The sequence below is a fragment of the Centropristis striata genome, chromosome 6, assembly GCF_030273125.1.
Source record: "Centropristis striata isolate RG_2023a ecotype Rhode Island chromosome 6, C.striata_1.0, whole genome shotgun sequence".
NCBI lineage: Eukaryota > Metazoa > Chordata > Actinopteri > Perciformes > Serranidae > Centropristis > Centropristis striata.
The window spans coordinates 17,986,039-18,001,834 of record NC_081522.1 but is presented as its reverse complement, the minus strand read 5'-3'; the positions used below and the strand labels follow the sequence as shown (position 1 = coordinate 18,001,834).

Here is a 15,796-nt window from a genome sequence, read left to right as displayed (position 1 = left end):
AGACTCTAAGCAGCCGATAGATATGAAATGAGAGTAAATATATATTTGTCTGTACACAGCAAGTTATCCAACCCAAATGACCAGAAAGATAATTTGTTTCTACCCATGAATACAATACATTTGACTTGGTTTAGGCACCAAAACCACTTGGTGGGGTTAAGGAAAAGTAGTAGGAATAGTTTGGCTTCAAATAAGTATGTTTGTTACATTACTTCGCTGCCGTATGCAAGTACATGACATAGTAAGACTTCATAGTTATGTTATTTGCAGTAAAGTTAAAATAACTCAACGTTGACTTTTGGTTTCAATCGGGACACAAACAGCTGTCTCCTGGTTCAAACCCTGGTGGTGTATATTAGACTTTTTTACCTGACTTCTTCCTTCCTGACCTCATTTCTCCGGCCACTAGAAGGTGTCGCTTTACAATAAACGTAAATATGGGTCTTAATAAGCGCCGTACAGGTGACTTATGTGGTCTTCTTTGGGGGAGAACTGTCCCATCTGTCAATATTCCCTCCCTGCAACAGACCGCCTACCTGTTAATGATGTTTCCTCGCCTTCCACCCAGTTCATGCTTGGAAATCTTCCAATCCTTCCATGACCCAAAGTGGGAAAGTGGGTCACAACGTAGTAATACATTATAGGCAGATTGATTAACATGTATGGGTCTTATGTCTTCTCTTGTCGATGATTTAAAAGCTGCTAATGGCATTGTTTCCTGGTCCATATTTTTACCATAATAATCCTATGTCCTGTGCTGTGTTCTCATGTTGACAAATCAATGACCTCCAACATTTAATTACTGTCCAATCTACAAACAAATCTCTTATAGCTGATTGCAGCAATGGAATATTGACATTTGCCCGTGTGACCTAATTGATCACTGGTAGCAAAATTTTGCAAAAGCTTCAATAAACAATCACAAAAGCATATCTCCTATTGGAGAGATGTGACCCCTTAGTTTGATTAATGACTTCATTAGGATTTGGTGATGACAATCCTGATTACATTAGTGTGTCTGCTACATCATCATTTTCATCATTTGTTTTGATTAAAGTGAGTGTGTTTACCTTCAGAGGAAAGCATATTTATAGCTTCTTTTGATTGTAACTTTGATAAATGCATTCTGAGTTTATGTGGTTGGTTATGATTCAGTGAAATACCACACCCTTACTGTTCCCTAGATGAGACTAGATTAACTTATTTAAGCAATGCATGAAAAGCTGTTCTCCATTATTCCTCTAATGCAGGTTTTTTTTATTTAGTATAAATTTGTAGTAGCAATATTACATAATTTATTCATGAATCTGTGTGAGGTCGCAACTTGGGGCAGCAATTTCTGTCCGTCTGCAGAATCTGTTACTGTATCTCCTTAACCTACTGCAGAGATTGTTACACTTGAACCTGACACAGGTGCACAGAGGTGACTTTGACAGAGATATCTCACAGGTTTGGGAGGAATTGAGGCTGCAGAGAATGAGATGCCAGCTGCAGATTTACACGCCTCCACTGGCTCACTGCACATCATTAAAGCCAGAGGCCGCTTGCAGTGGCTTCATCTCTGTCCCAGCCCACACAGGCTACATCGGGCCCCACACGCTGATTTATCTCAGCTGTCTCTCTGAACGGCTTTTCCCGCCAAGAGAGTGATGGGGGCTGACGAGATTTACGCATGTATATGAGATGAAATTCATTTTGGGAAGAGCACATGCCTCCTCTGACAGAAAATAACCCTTTTTTTGCTCCTGTCTCCATTTTCTCTTCCACCATGTCTTCCACCATTCCCAGAGTGAGAATCAGTGATGGATGTTCATGTGCACAATGTCTCTAAAAATACCTCCGTCACACCAGCATTAACTCCCTCTGTTCTCCATTTCCCATGATTTCCCTGCTTGTTCTTAGCATAACATATAATGTGCTGTTGTGGCTCATATGCTTTCCTATTCCTCACTAGAATGGCAGCTCCTCGTTGAGTCAGCATGTCATTTGAATATGCTAGAGCCAATGTGAAAGCAAATATACTCGATACAAAGACCACATGCTGTTCTATAAGCAACAGTGAAGCTTTCTTAGAGGCTCTGCAGGCTTGACCACTCCTTTGGAATTTGTATATACTTATTAGAGCAGCAGTATCAGCCTACACCTTATCTATGATAGCTCTATATATCGCAATTAGGAGCCAAGTCAGCCCCTGGTTGAGAAAAAGAACAGGAGAAGACCCTGTGGGAGCTGCTGATCCAGACAGATAAACAAGTACTGGCCAACCAAGCAGACATTGTGGTAATGGAGAAGGAAAGAAAACAGTGATGATGGAAGTGGCAGTCCCGTGTGGCTCAGCAACATCAACAAGACGGAATATGAGATGCTGGAGAAATATCAGGGCCTGAAGGAGGAAATGGTGCACAAGTGTCCCAGTGGTGGTAGGACTACTCAGAGCCGGAAACTCCATTCACAGTCCTGTAAAACACCAACTTTCCTCTGTTGCTGACCATACTGTAAGAGTTGACATCAGAAGTTGAAACTTTCACGTTTTCTTAAATGCAGTGCAATGCCGTGTATAATCTCACGGTGAGATAGATGAATCTTTGTGTTGAGAATACACATCCAGACACACCTGGTTTAAAAAAAATTTAATGTAAAAGTCTGTTGCTGACAGCCCCAGGCTTTCATTCCAGTATGAATCACCACCTTACCATGACTACAGCCTTCACAAGTTGTCGGATTTTTGTCAAACTTTTATTCTTGGTTTCATTATTTTGTTTTACATTCATGCCAAAACATTCCACATTCTTCCCAGACATCTCTGCTTCTGTGAAACCACCTTGTACGGTACATTAACAACTTGGTTCTTGCATACGAATGACTTGCATACAAAGAAAGAGGGCCTCATTTCCAACATTGACTCTGCTCATTTTGAAGAAATGCTTTAACTTCATATGCCCTAAAGCAATGAAAGGCAATTGCCATATAGTCCAATTAGGTCAGTGATTTTGCCTTTCTATACTTGAAGGCCCACAAACTTAATGAAAGTGTGACTTCTTTTTTTTTTTTTTTACAAGGGATTATGTTAAAGTTTTATTCTAAAATTAGGCACAAATGCTAAATCATTTTGAAAAATCCATTATTTTCCACTAAATACACACTTTCCTTAGGTGATGTAGATTATTTGAAGACCTATGCCGACAGCACACAATTACAATATATCTCTGTTGAACCGAATAACATATATTGAAAAGGCTTTGTGACCATCTATAAACAGTAAGAGGAGGAACAACTGAGACTAGAATTATTTTTACTCCGACCCATGGGAAACAGGCTTTGCAATTTGATCATCAAACTCAATGCAAAAATAACAAGTGTGGGTGTATTTTTGAGTTTAGCTGTAAATCCCACAAGGTGACCATGCAAGCAACTCTGCCAGAATTACAACTAATCTATGGCCATTCCCTTCTCTTAAACACAAACTAATCCATGTATTTCTTTTAGATACACTGGATGATAGAAATATTATTTTCTTTTTTTTTTCTTTTTAAAAAAAAGCTCCTTCTTAAGAAGAGTGATTTAGTGAATTTTAAATTTAAATACAACACGACACAAGTCTTCTTCACAGTCACATTATATGGACTCAAGTCCCATTCTGGAGACAAAAAAACAGGTGCCCACAACATAAATCTTCACATTTTACGCTTTAGACTAAAGGGTTAAGGATTGAGGTTGAGGTTAAGCATGTAGTGGTAATGAATAAGCCTAATGACAACCAATAAAGACAATGCAGTTTGTCCTCCATAGTGAAAACAAGTTTATAACACACAATGCTATTGTGTAATGCTTAATAACTATTTCATGGATGAATACTCTGATCTTATACCCTTGTTGCTTCACTTCAAGTATAAAATGATTAGAACTCTTAAATCAACCTATAATCTCTAAATATGCAGCAGAGTTAATCTTTTTTCTGTTATGTGGCTACAATATTTCTGCAATTGAGCTTGGTATCATTTTCCACTTACATTTAGCCATGCCAAATATTTCATCCTCTAATTGGACTAATTGTTCCTCAGTAATTGCTGTTACTGAAATTCATCTCATTGTGCTCATTTAGTGTCTGGGATGAAATGACAGTAAAATGAACAGCCAGGTAGCAGACAGTGGCCAGCTGGCACTGCTTTTATGGCAAAGCTTGTCGGCTCTAATGAAAGACAGTCAAATGAGTCAAACCCAAGCCGTAATACTTCTGACCTTTTCTTAACCCGCTGATGAATGCCATTTTTTTTATGTGAACCACAAAGATGTTTACTTGAGATACAGAGATGGGAAGCTTTATGTGAAATCTAACTTTCCAAAAACCTTTCAACATGAGTGCTGCTTAACTTCATTCTTGATTCATCAAATTGATTTTGAAGTCTTTCGAAGTTCTATTGGGGTTCAGGGTTGAGTATCACACATCCAGATTTAGAGTCTGGCCTCTTCCTTATTTCTCTCCAAAAGAAAAGAGCATACTTCATGTTACTCTTGCTGACATAACCAATTCAAGAAGAAATACTTTTGAAACCATTCAAGTCAACACAATTTTTGTCAATGTTTGTTCGGGAGGAAATTACAGACATTTCTTACTAAATATACCACACTGTTTTTTCAGTCCTTTATCCTGTTGTCTTTCATTTGTGATCCATCAACATGCAGTTATAGTTTCATACACAACTCAACTCTAGTTTGATTCCCCCTTAATAGTAGATATTCATAGTGCCAGAGTTAATCAATCAGGAATTAATCATGAAGGAAATGCTCAGTATGTCATTTAACAGATATTTGAAATTCGTCATGACGTTATTTTTCATGAATACAACATCTTTATGTATGTTCTCTAGATACATTTCCTACTATATACACGGTTGCTCATGAAGTTGGAAAAAATATTTTTAACCTCTTTACATGAAATGATTGTGATGTCAGTGGCGGTTCTAGACCAGCGTTACTGTGGGGGCCAAGGAGGGGCAGTGTTTAATCAGAGGGGCCCATTAAAAAACGGCAAAGATGATATTTAATCATTCAAAACCTTTACTTTATCTTATTTAAACATCTCATTTAAGTATATTTGGAAGATACAAATACACTGATTGAAACATTAAGACAGTTATTTTTGTACGACAATAACATTTTAGTTAGTTTTGTTTTAATCATTACTTAACCCTTAATAGGGCACTCATTGAAATTCTTGCAAATTCCAAATTTCAACCCTAGAGAATATTGGAGGATATTACATACAGTCAGAATGTGGACTGTGGAATGTGTAGAGGGGGGTAATATTTTGAGAAAAAAGTTTACAAGATTAAAATGGCAAATCTACGAGAAAAAATGCACAGATTTATGAGATTTAAAATGGTGAATCTGCGAGAAAAAAGCTGCTTTTTTCCGACTTTTTTCTCGTAAATCTGTGACTTTTTTCGCACAGATTTGCCACTTTAATTCTCTTAAATCTGCAACTTTTTTTCTTGTAGATTTGCCACTTTAATCTAGTAAATTTGCAACCTTTTTCTCAAAATATTACCATTTTGGATATCCACTGAAGTTACCAAATATGGTTCTTTGCCTGATAAAAGGTTAAAGGGGCAGTTTGTAATTGCTGGCCACATGCTCCAAAACATAGGGAGCAGCTTTTTACATTACGCAAGACTTGTATGATTTATTAAAAACAATGATAACACTTAGAAAACTTGGATGCAGTTAGACATACAATAAACTTTGTCCCCATATTTCACTTGAACTGATATTCTGAGGACAGGTTCCCTGAAAGTCCAGCTCAGTCCTGGCAGAGATTGCTCCCTCAGCTGAGGCACAGAGACCAACATCCCAGCAGAGAGGAGTCACAGGCGGATATGATGCAGAGTTGGGTTTGGGGGCGATGTGGCCTGCTGCCACTCTATTCAAGCACGCTTTCATGCAGCCTGGTCTGATATCACCAAAAATAATGCTATCTATGCAGAGGTTAATAATCAACGGTCTTATAGTGTCTAGCTTGTTGACTAAAGAGTGGTTGTTGGCAGGTTTATGTGGGGCCACTCTTAGCCCAGCCTGGCTCTCTTCTGCTTTATCCTGCATTGCTTTTGCTTTTTTTAAAAATCTAAACTAAAAATATCGCCATATCTTACAAATTGTTACTTTAAAATCTCACATGCAGTACATATACAGCTTAACATGACTCAGTATGTCAGTAAACCTCTCGTGTCTAGTGCAAGACTGTGTGGTTACTCAGTGAGTGGGTCTGATAGGGATATTTACTTTGCAGCTTGCTTCTGCTCAACATTTGTCAGTGTCTTTGGTTAAGTGAAGTCAAATAATAAGGTTAAATGTACTCAGTTGTGAACTTGGATTTCAGCAGATGAAATTATGATGAACTTTGGGATTGTCAGCCCAAAGCACTTACAGATGCAGATTTTGTTTCCTGAACTGCTGTGACTGTTTTAATGTTTAATCACCACGCACTTGGACACTTCCTATCTCCTACTTGTTCAGCAAGGCGAATCACAATACTGCTGTTTCTACATTAATTACCCTCAGAGTCTTGATACAGCTGACAAATGACTTTTTTCCCTTACTGCCAGTGACATTCTGCATTCATGGTTGGATAATACTACTCTCAGGGAAGTGTCCCATGCAGTCTCCTCTCTCTACTGAGCCACTTTTTCTCATCCCTCAATTTCACTTTATCAACTCAAAGTACAAATTGGAGCTTAGTGGCTTGATGGTAAATTGAAATTCATTGAAGCATTTACATGACATTTAGCAATGGTTGCATAATGCAGGAATAATAAAACATGTCAAACTGAACGCATTCGCTCTCTGCCTTGTACTATCTCATCATTAAGCCTACACATGCAGTAGCGAGGAAATATTTCTACATACACTGTGTTTGTGTGTGTGTTTTCTTGTCTTTCTCAATGTATGAATGCAGTTTGTGTGGGTGGAGATGTGCTTGAAAAAATGTAGGTGTTACTGCAATGCACTGCATGCACATACATGATTACTTTAAAGCAGGGATGTTTGTCATTTAAGAAAGTTTACTCTTATGGTTCTTGTACAAAGTTGGTTGCCACGTGATGACTGTTGCTGCAGAGTCCACTTCATTTGTATTCTATGGCGCCTGTAAAGACTAGACAGCCTTAATAATTATGGCAGATTGGCAACTGGAGTTGGTAATCGAGTGAAAAAAAATCTATTGGCTGGTCTCAAAGGCCTGGGACGTCAATAGTCTCCACTGCATGTCTTTAAACTTCCTTATTACTGCCAATTTCCAGCCAGACCAACAACAAAACTATCACTGCCTTGATTGCATTGAGGCTTAATGTGGCCACAGTGTGCCTAATGTCCATCAGATTTCAATTGAACGAAACCAATTCAAATGAAATAAGTTTTTGTTGTGCTGTGATATGTCAGCTCTATAAATGAGTTAGATGTGAATGTGTAATGATGGATCAATGCTGCATTTTTAAGCTTTTCTTCATACAGTTTAGATGTGAAAACCTCATCCAGTCTCAAAGGGAATATCTAACAATACAGTTATTGTATAAGCTATACAAGATATAACTGTAGAGGATTTACATATATGTAACATGTCTACATACCTATAACATACATTATGTGTATATCTCTTAAATGTAGTTATTATTTTTATCTTTCATTTTAAAAATGAACTGCATCCTGTATCAAAAGATTACTCATCAATGCCTGTTATGTGCATTTGTTATTTACAGTAATACTTATTTTTTCCCGTTTTTGTAGGTCCGTGAAGTAGAAAGATCAGACGCAAATTGATTTGGACTACCAATGATGACAATGACATCTGAAGTTCTGAACGGTGAGTTGATCCATTCAGAATTTGATTTTGCTGACATAAGCACATGGGTGCACAACGAGCTACCTGCTTTAGGCAGGGCCTCTACGTACAGACTTCTTTATTACGGGTACTGTGAGCAACATTCAGAGCATATCTGTGGTTCAGATTCTGAACCGGTTTTGCCTCGATATGTCTCAACACAGACACAACACACAGACCGTAACTTCACTGAATCATTACAATAGCTGTTTGCTGCTAATGTTTGCAGCACCTTTAATAGTGCATTTATTGTTGCATTATCAAATGGCTTAGTCATTCATAACAGAATAACAGAACCCCATTCTAAACATTCACTTTGAATGATACATTTCAAATAAGAATTTTTCCCCATGAATATATATAGGACTGTAGAGAAGCTGGGTACTCCATGCAATATGAGCCTTTCAGCTCTACCGGGAGAAATCCAAAATGAGAGTGCAAAACAACTGCATAAGAAGCTCTGTCTAAGGGGCCCTGTGAATTTAGGAGAGGGCTTTTACGCGTCTGTACCCAGGGGCCCATTGTTTCATCATCAGCCTATGCAAAGACATCAATCTTTTTCTGTTTTATTAAGTGCAGTACATCTATTTTTGACAGCACATTCTGAGAAAGGTGACGCGTGTAACACAAAGAATTCATGATATACAAGATTTACTTTCTCAGTCGCCAAAGTCAACCTAAATATAATGCAGTGTTAGGGAGTAATTGTTTTAATCTGAACCCAAATACTGTAGAGCAGGGTGAGAGCAGTGCTTGATTGGAGGTTCTATTTTTGAATTACACACATTGTAGAGCTTTTTGCTGCTGACAGCAAGACTTTCCTGAGGCGCAGCAAGTTTTTATTCTTCACCTGCTTTGGTATTTTGGTGACTGGGTGCATGTATATATTTCAGATATACTATAAACCCTCTCTTGACTGGTTTGCATGGATATGATTTGCCATGATTGTTATCAACCCTTACCACAATCATCTATAGAGAAATGATAATACATTTTTCTTTATCCCTCTCTGTTACCAAATACCATGCTGTGCAACTGCAGCTATACATTTTAAAAACTGTGCATGGCTGTATTTTGTGGCATTTTCTGATTTAGATAAGTGTAGAATAATTAAAGGGTAGGTAAAACTGTTGACTGTTGATGTCTTATATATATGCCCTAATGTCCACAAAATGTCCAAAAATTGTGAATATGTATATTCCATATTAAGAATGTGCAGTTACAAAAGACTACAGAAGCATTGCATGTGTTACATTCTCCATGAGTTCAACAGACATCTACAGCATTGATTACCATTTTATTTTGGGAACAGGTTTGTATTCATCATTCATGAGTCATTTCACCTCCCCTTCAAATGGCCTTCAGAGAATACTGAGAATTGAGTATTTGCACCTCATGAATTGTGAATTTCTCTGTTGTGGTGGTTAACCTACAGAGCGAAACAGAATGTACTGATATTAGTTTGTACTACTTTAAAAGTCAGTCAGTGTACGTGCACGCGCACACATGCATGCACATAAACATCCATTCAAAGACTCATAAAGATGCAAGAGAATTAAATAAATAAAAGGACTAAAGGACACATGAAAACTTGCATAAAGTCAAAGCAATTTTCACAAAGTGTTTGCAAGGCTTTTCATAGTCCTTTGTGCTACAATTTACGGAAAATTACTACGCATCAGTGTGAGGAAAAAAGACATGGAGAGGATTTGGAAAGGCAGGTGAAAAACAGAGAGATTAAACCTTATATTCCAGCAAAGCAATCCAAAGCCAATATAAAGGGCTCTCCAAGCAGCACGCCTGCAGAGCAAGCAGGTGTTTGTGCTCTTATCAGGCTGGAGTCATGCCACATCAACCACAGCCTTTGAAATATGAGATAACATTGCACGATAAAGAACATTTGATGTTGAAATAGACTGATAGATGCACACTGAGTGAAGCAAAGGAAGAGCCTTCAAATTTGCATGTCACATCCTGAAGATTAGGTTTAAGGCCTTCAACCACCTGTGATAATTCTGTGCTGAAGATGCTGAGGATTGTTATCTCTGGAAGCGGATGTTGCAAGTAGATTGCTTTATGAATTATTTGGATTGGTATACTTCAATTATACATTACAGTATGTCTGCTTGACAGGTCTCCAGTGGAGTGTCTGTTGCGGATTTTCCTGTTTCCTGAATCGTATAGTTGTGACAGTAAAAGCGACATAGCTAGCAGTACAGTAACATTTAAGAGCATAAATTAATGATAGTAGCTGTAGATGCAGGTCAGGAGTGTATGCCTTCACATTTACATTCTATTTTTCATGCTTTTAAATTAGGGTCACATTTGATATTGTATAACTGTTTATAACTTGGCCTTTTTCTGAATTATAAAAAAGATACATGTCGTTTTGCAAGAAACCTTTAGTCCAACATGTTTCTAGAGCTACCGGCTGGATATACACAAACTGTACACTATTGTTGTTGCTTTAATTATATGCACATTTTGAGCATCTTATGAAACAGGAAGTCAAAGTACATGCTGCTGATTTGAACGGAGAAGGGTTCTCTAACTCAATTTAGCTCAGTTCTGCAACTGTCATTCCGCATCTGTTCTAGTCTTTCACTCAGTGTGCCTCCTCCACTCTGTCTCTGTCTCTCCGACTGTGTTCATGCTGGATGAGTGTGCATTGAGTACATTGAGTACTCAAATGCCTCTTTTAGATAAAAGGTGGGTAAAAATGTGAGGCTTTATTATTGAAAAGAATAAGAAAATGAGAATCAGTGATACAGCATTTACAGCCCTGACTATATACAGCCTTGATTTGTCGATCCATCTTTTTTATTTTTTTTATGTCTCTGCCATTGCGACTGTCGGGTTCTCCATACTTATGCATGTTTTATTCTCGTGACCATGAAAATTCAGGGACACCTGGAAGGAATTTCTTCAAATTTGGTACAAACATGCTCTTGGACACAAGGTCCAAGTGCAACGTCAAGGTCAAGTTTCTTTGGCCACAACTCAAGAATTCATGCTAATTACTCTAGATTTCCAACAAATTTCTAAAAGGGAGCAACTGAGTCTGAATCCCCCTATCCGAGCACAGCCACAGTTTCTGTGTTCCACATCTGTGTACAGCTGTGGACTTGTGCTGTTGCACAGCAATTCTGGTGCATACATTATGTCCCTGACTAGTTAAGTTGCAAGATTGTCAGCTGTGTGTCTACCTGGTGAAGTCTGTGTTAGTAGGACGGCTGATTTAAGCCTCCAGTCATTATTTTTATAGTGGTATATGTTACGGTGCATGCCCACTGTATATGAACTGACTGGTATCAAAATTTGATTAATTTGCTGCACAAAGCATGCTAAAAAAGCAGAACAAAAAACTTGAAAACGACTAGGAAATTGCATTTGAAGCTCTCCAATAAGCTACCCTGATAAGGTATGTGTGGTGGCATGTGTCACCCCAATGAGTTGTATTTACTTTTTTTAAGTATTCAAATTAGCTTATGATTAACATCCTGAACATTTTTATATGAGCCTGGACAGACATGGCTGTAAACTACAACTTAACTGGTTGGCAGAGACATACAACCATAAGGCGGTAATTCTATCCTTTCCTGTATATTTACAAAGTCGCCGCATATGGAACAGACTTTTGCATATAGCGCTGTAATTATCCAAATGTATAGATGCACAAAACTTTCCCAAAAAAGCCTCATATTGTGTGCAACATATGTGCACATGAGAGGATCCAGGTGTTTGGTGTGTGTGTGTGCATGTGTGGGTGTGAGCTTCGTTTGCTGCAGCTGGCTCACTGCTGTATGCTCCTCAACACTGAGGCACTCGGACAGACCCCTTCAGCATTAATTACTGCGGCCATTAATCAGACTAGCACAAATAGCTGCGTAATCCCTCCACAATGCACTTTTCTGGAGGGGGCCACCAGTGTTAATTGGATTTGATTGGATACTGGTATGATGCTGCACACGGAACATCTTAAGGTAATAATTAGAAGATAGATCAATTGGTCCTTTGTGGCACTGATCCTATAGTGTAGGCGGCACTGCAGTTCTGGGGGCTGTTAAAATGATGAGCATATTTATGCCCTTAAGAGCTGTACTGAATAAGATGTTACCTTTATTTTTGTTAAGATGTATTTTATCAATGTGCAAAGGCCTTGATGTTATCTTGTACATAAATCTCTGAAGGGAAATAAATAGAGGCATGAATACGGTATGTGATTATTTTCAGAGATACCACCAATTCCTCAGGTTTTTTGAAATGTTTATTGAAATGCATTACTTCCTGTAGGAGCTCTATTATCTGGGCTAAACGGGATCTTAAGGTTATCTTAATACAACATTAGAGAAAATATTAGCACACTTTAAGCATTTTTGTACTATTGTTACAGCAGAATTATTAGTGTGTCCTTTTTTGTTGTTCCTCAATGTCCTATCCTTTTTACAGACCTGAATTTAGGGCAAACGTGAGAAGCATTCCACACACAGATAGCATGTTACCAGTGTCTGTGTTATTTGAGTCAACCCAAAATTATTCCTGCACTGACATTGCACTCTGCATGCATAATATTCAGTATATACACACCATTTGTGTTTTTACATTGAAACTGCAAAGATAAAAAGAAGACATTATTAATTTTTGTCATTCAACATTTCATTTATACATTCCTAAATACCACATTTTAACACTTTGGCACTGTAATTTATCTCACTTCAAATTCCTTTATGTGCTTTTCCCCCACCCTTTTCTTCTCAACCAATTTTCAAATTAAGCATCAATAATGTGTCACTCTGTAAGAGCCTAAGAAGTCATTTTCAAAGAAGGTGTTATAAATAAACTCACTTTGAATGCAAAAGGGCATTTGAACATTTTCAACCCCAGACACTCAACTTGCAAAAGAGTTTTTTGGATGATTTTGTATGGATTTGTTTTTTTTCATCCATCGGAAAAAACAGATGGAAACTTTAACCATAAACTTTGACGTATCTGTAGGGGAAAAAAAGAGTTTAACCTTAACCTTAACCTTTTTTTGGGGCTAGCTTTCAGTAAGCTGTCTATGGCAGCCAGTCTGCGCCACATGTCTGTATGTTGGGTTTGGTATTTCTTGGGCCAATCTCTATTGAGTTTGGACGCTTCACTGGTTCTCATGACTGTCTAGTCAGAGCTCATATTCCCATTGCACATCTCGGTCTGCCTCCTGGCAGAAAGAACAAACCAAACAAATGGCTGTGATTTCTTTCAAGAACCCCACATCTAAACACTTTTTTTTTTCATTTTTAATTTTTTTTAAATTTTTTACCTTGTGTTATATCATTTCAGTCAGTTACACTTAACAGCTGAGATAATGTGCAGGGATTGGCTAATTGTTGCTTCACCTCTACTGAGGCCACTGCAGGTTTCCTGCAGGGAAAAAAGCCAAAAGAGCCAGCGAGGCCAGAAAAAGGACAGGCCATCTGGAGTAGGATTTGTACGGGAGCCCATGTAGTGTACAATTCTGTTGCAGACAGAACATACAGTATTTGTGTGCAGGGTCAGAAGTTCATCACATCTCATGAGACCAGTATTTTTTTCTTTCCAGGCTTTTTATAGAAGTTTATGATAAACCTCACATTGTTACCCTAAAGGCTCCATGTGGAGGGTTTTGACTTCTAGTAGTTTAGCAGTAGTAGTTTAATCAATGTCTGTTTTGTTTATGTCTCATGCAAGCATGCTGATGACACGTTACACAGTCCTGCCAATGAATTCACATGAGCACACTGACCTGCAGTAATGATAATAAAATGTAAAGGCCTTGAAGAAGAAGATTGTTAGATGAATGTATGAATATGGACAGAAACAATCCTGGATGTAGAAATATTTAACATAAAAACATTTGCCAACCGACTTTTAGCCAACATTTTTTGAAGGAAACATATATTTTTTTTAAGCTTGATGCCTTTTGGAGTGTAAATCTTTGGCTGTTTACCAGAAAACTCCAGAGGGCCTCTTTAAACCATTCATGTGAGGTTGCCTTCAAGGTGCTATTGGAAATATAAGGATTCTGATCAACAAGATATGTTCATTTTTTTACACTGACATCGAAAAGCCATTAGCAAGAATTACCAAATGTTTGAGTTGCACAGATATATTAGCAAAACTATGCTAATATTCTATTTCATATATATATTTCTTATATCTTTTATATTTTTATATATTATACTTGTATATTTCTGTTTGCTTTGGAGGAACCTCAGTCTAAGGCATAATACAAGCAATAATGTTCCTATAACCTTACTTCTACAATGTATATATTTATTTAATTAATTATGTTTCCATTTTTAGTAGTACCATTTTAATAATAAATACATTTTTATTTTTATTCATTATTTCATGAAATGGTACAGTCGGCGAGCAACTCCAAGAGTAGTCGCTCGGTTGTTTGTATCTGAGAGCTACTTAGCTTTGCATAGAAATTATGATTGCACAGTGGACATACAGTATTTTGGATTCATACCACGATTAAATGTGACACACATGTAAAACTTTTGAGAAGCACTAAGCTAATTTCACTTGTTTGCTGAGGCTTGTGTGGCAGTCAGAGCAGTTAATGTTGATCGGAAAATAATTACATTTTAGTTCCACATATGTTCATATGCAAGAAAGGGACGTATATATGTTGTAAGGCGGCATATGACTTCTGCTTTTATGGAGCATTTATGAATATCAGCCGCAGCTCCCCAGAGACCAGACAATGACTAACGCACAAAAAAAAAGTTATTATCACCAGACAGCACCTGAGGGGCTCCTGCAGTCACCTTCACCAGACAACTGAGTACTAAACTCGTATTGTTTTCAAGCTGCTCTAAAGAGCTATTCCACAGTATGTTAGTTGGGGAGAATGCCATATTTTGTCTCATTTAATGCTCCCAATTCATTTCCAGGTTACAGTGTTTGGTTGTCTCGCTGTGGGCTATTGTTCTTCATGTTCACAGATAATATTCAGATGATCTTTAACAGAGGAACTGTGATACATTCATGCATGCAGTGATTTTACTTTTAGTCAAAATATAAGGCTATCTCTGACTTTCTCTAACATATCTGTCCTGTTTATTCCAATGTGACAGAACATGTACATATACATTTTCCTCCACATCCATATATGCATGTGAACAGACTTTTTTTTGGAAGCAGAAAAGGCATTACTATCGGCAGCATATGCTATCCTTTTTTTTCCTGTTTCACTACATCCCCAGCAGCCCCAATCAATGTGAAACTCTTTCCTCCAACAAACACACTCTCATTAATGTGTATGTAACCCACAGTGAGCACACTGTGCGCTGAAACAGCACCAGATCCACAGAGCATTAACCCGCTATTGGTCTCCATCTTCCTCTATTGCTCATATTGATTAGTTTTGGAGGGTTTCTTTTTCGTTTTGCTTTTCAAGGCTTTGCAAGAATGTTTGGAATGAGTAAAACATGGGAAAAACTTCACAAACATGTACAACAAGGAGGATGCTCTGCAGGGGGTTGGGATGAGATTGTCTCTCGGGTTATTATATTATTAACGATGGATTAAACTTGTCTTTCTTTGGAAAAGTGGAATCCTATAATAATCCAAGTTGGTAAAATTTGTGAGATTAGATTCTGTGTCTTTTTTTCCCTTTTAAATAAAAAGCACAAAAATACATAATCTGAAATTTACTCGATAAATAAAGGCAATCTGATGATGTCACTTACGACTTATGTCCAGTGCAAAGTGAGAAGAGGTTTAATAAAGACTAAAATGTAATTATAACAGTCAGTTCACAATAAAAATGGCCTCAAGCACCCCAGATGAAGTTACCATATGTATGAAAAAAAGAGTTCAGTCATTCTAGGCATCAAGGCATACTGAGTTATATGCAGAACACGTAATTGGAGATGAGACAGTTGCAATCTA

General features: G+C 37.7%; 1 protein-coding gene across 1 annotated transcript in view; it reads left to right on the top strand.

Moving 5' to 3' along the window:
• Positions 1 to 15,796, top strand: part of lrrc4ca (leucine rich repeat containing 4C, genome duplicate a) — a 182,865-nt gene that overhangs the window by 44,713 nt on the left and 122,356 nt on the right. Inside the window, exon 2 of the mRNA XM_059335029.1 lies at positions 7,780 to 7,855. The gene's annotated coding sequence lies outside the window, so the exon portion shown is untranslated. The remainder of the gene's footprint in view (positions 1 to 7,779; positions 7,856 to 15,796) is intronic.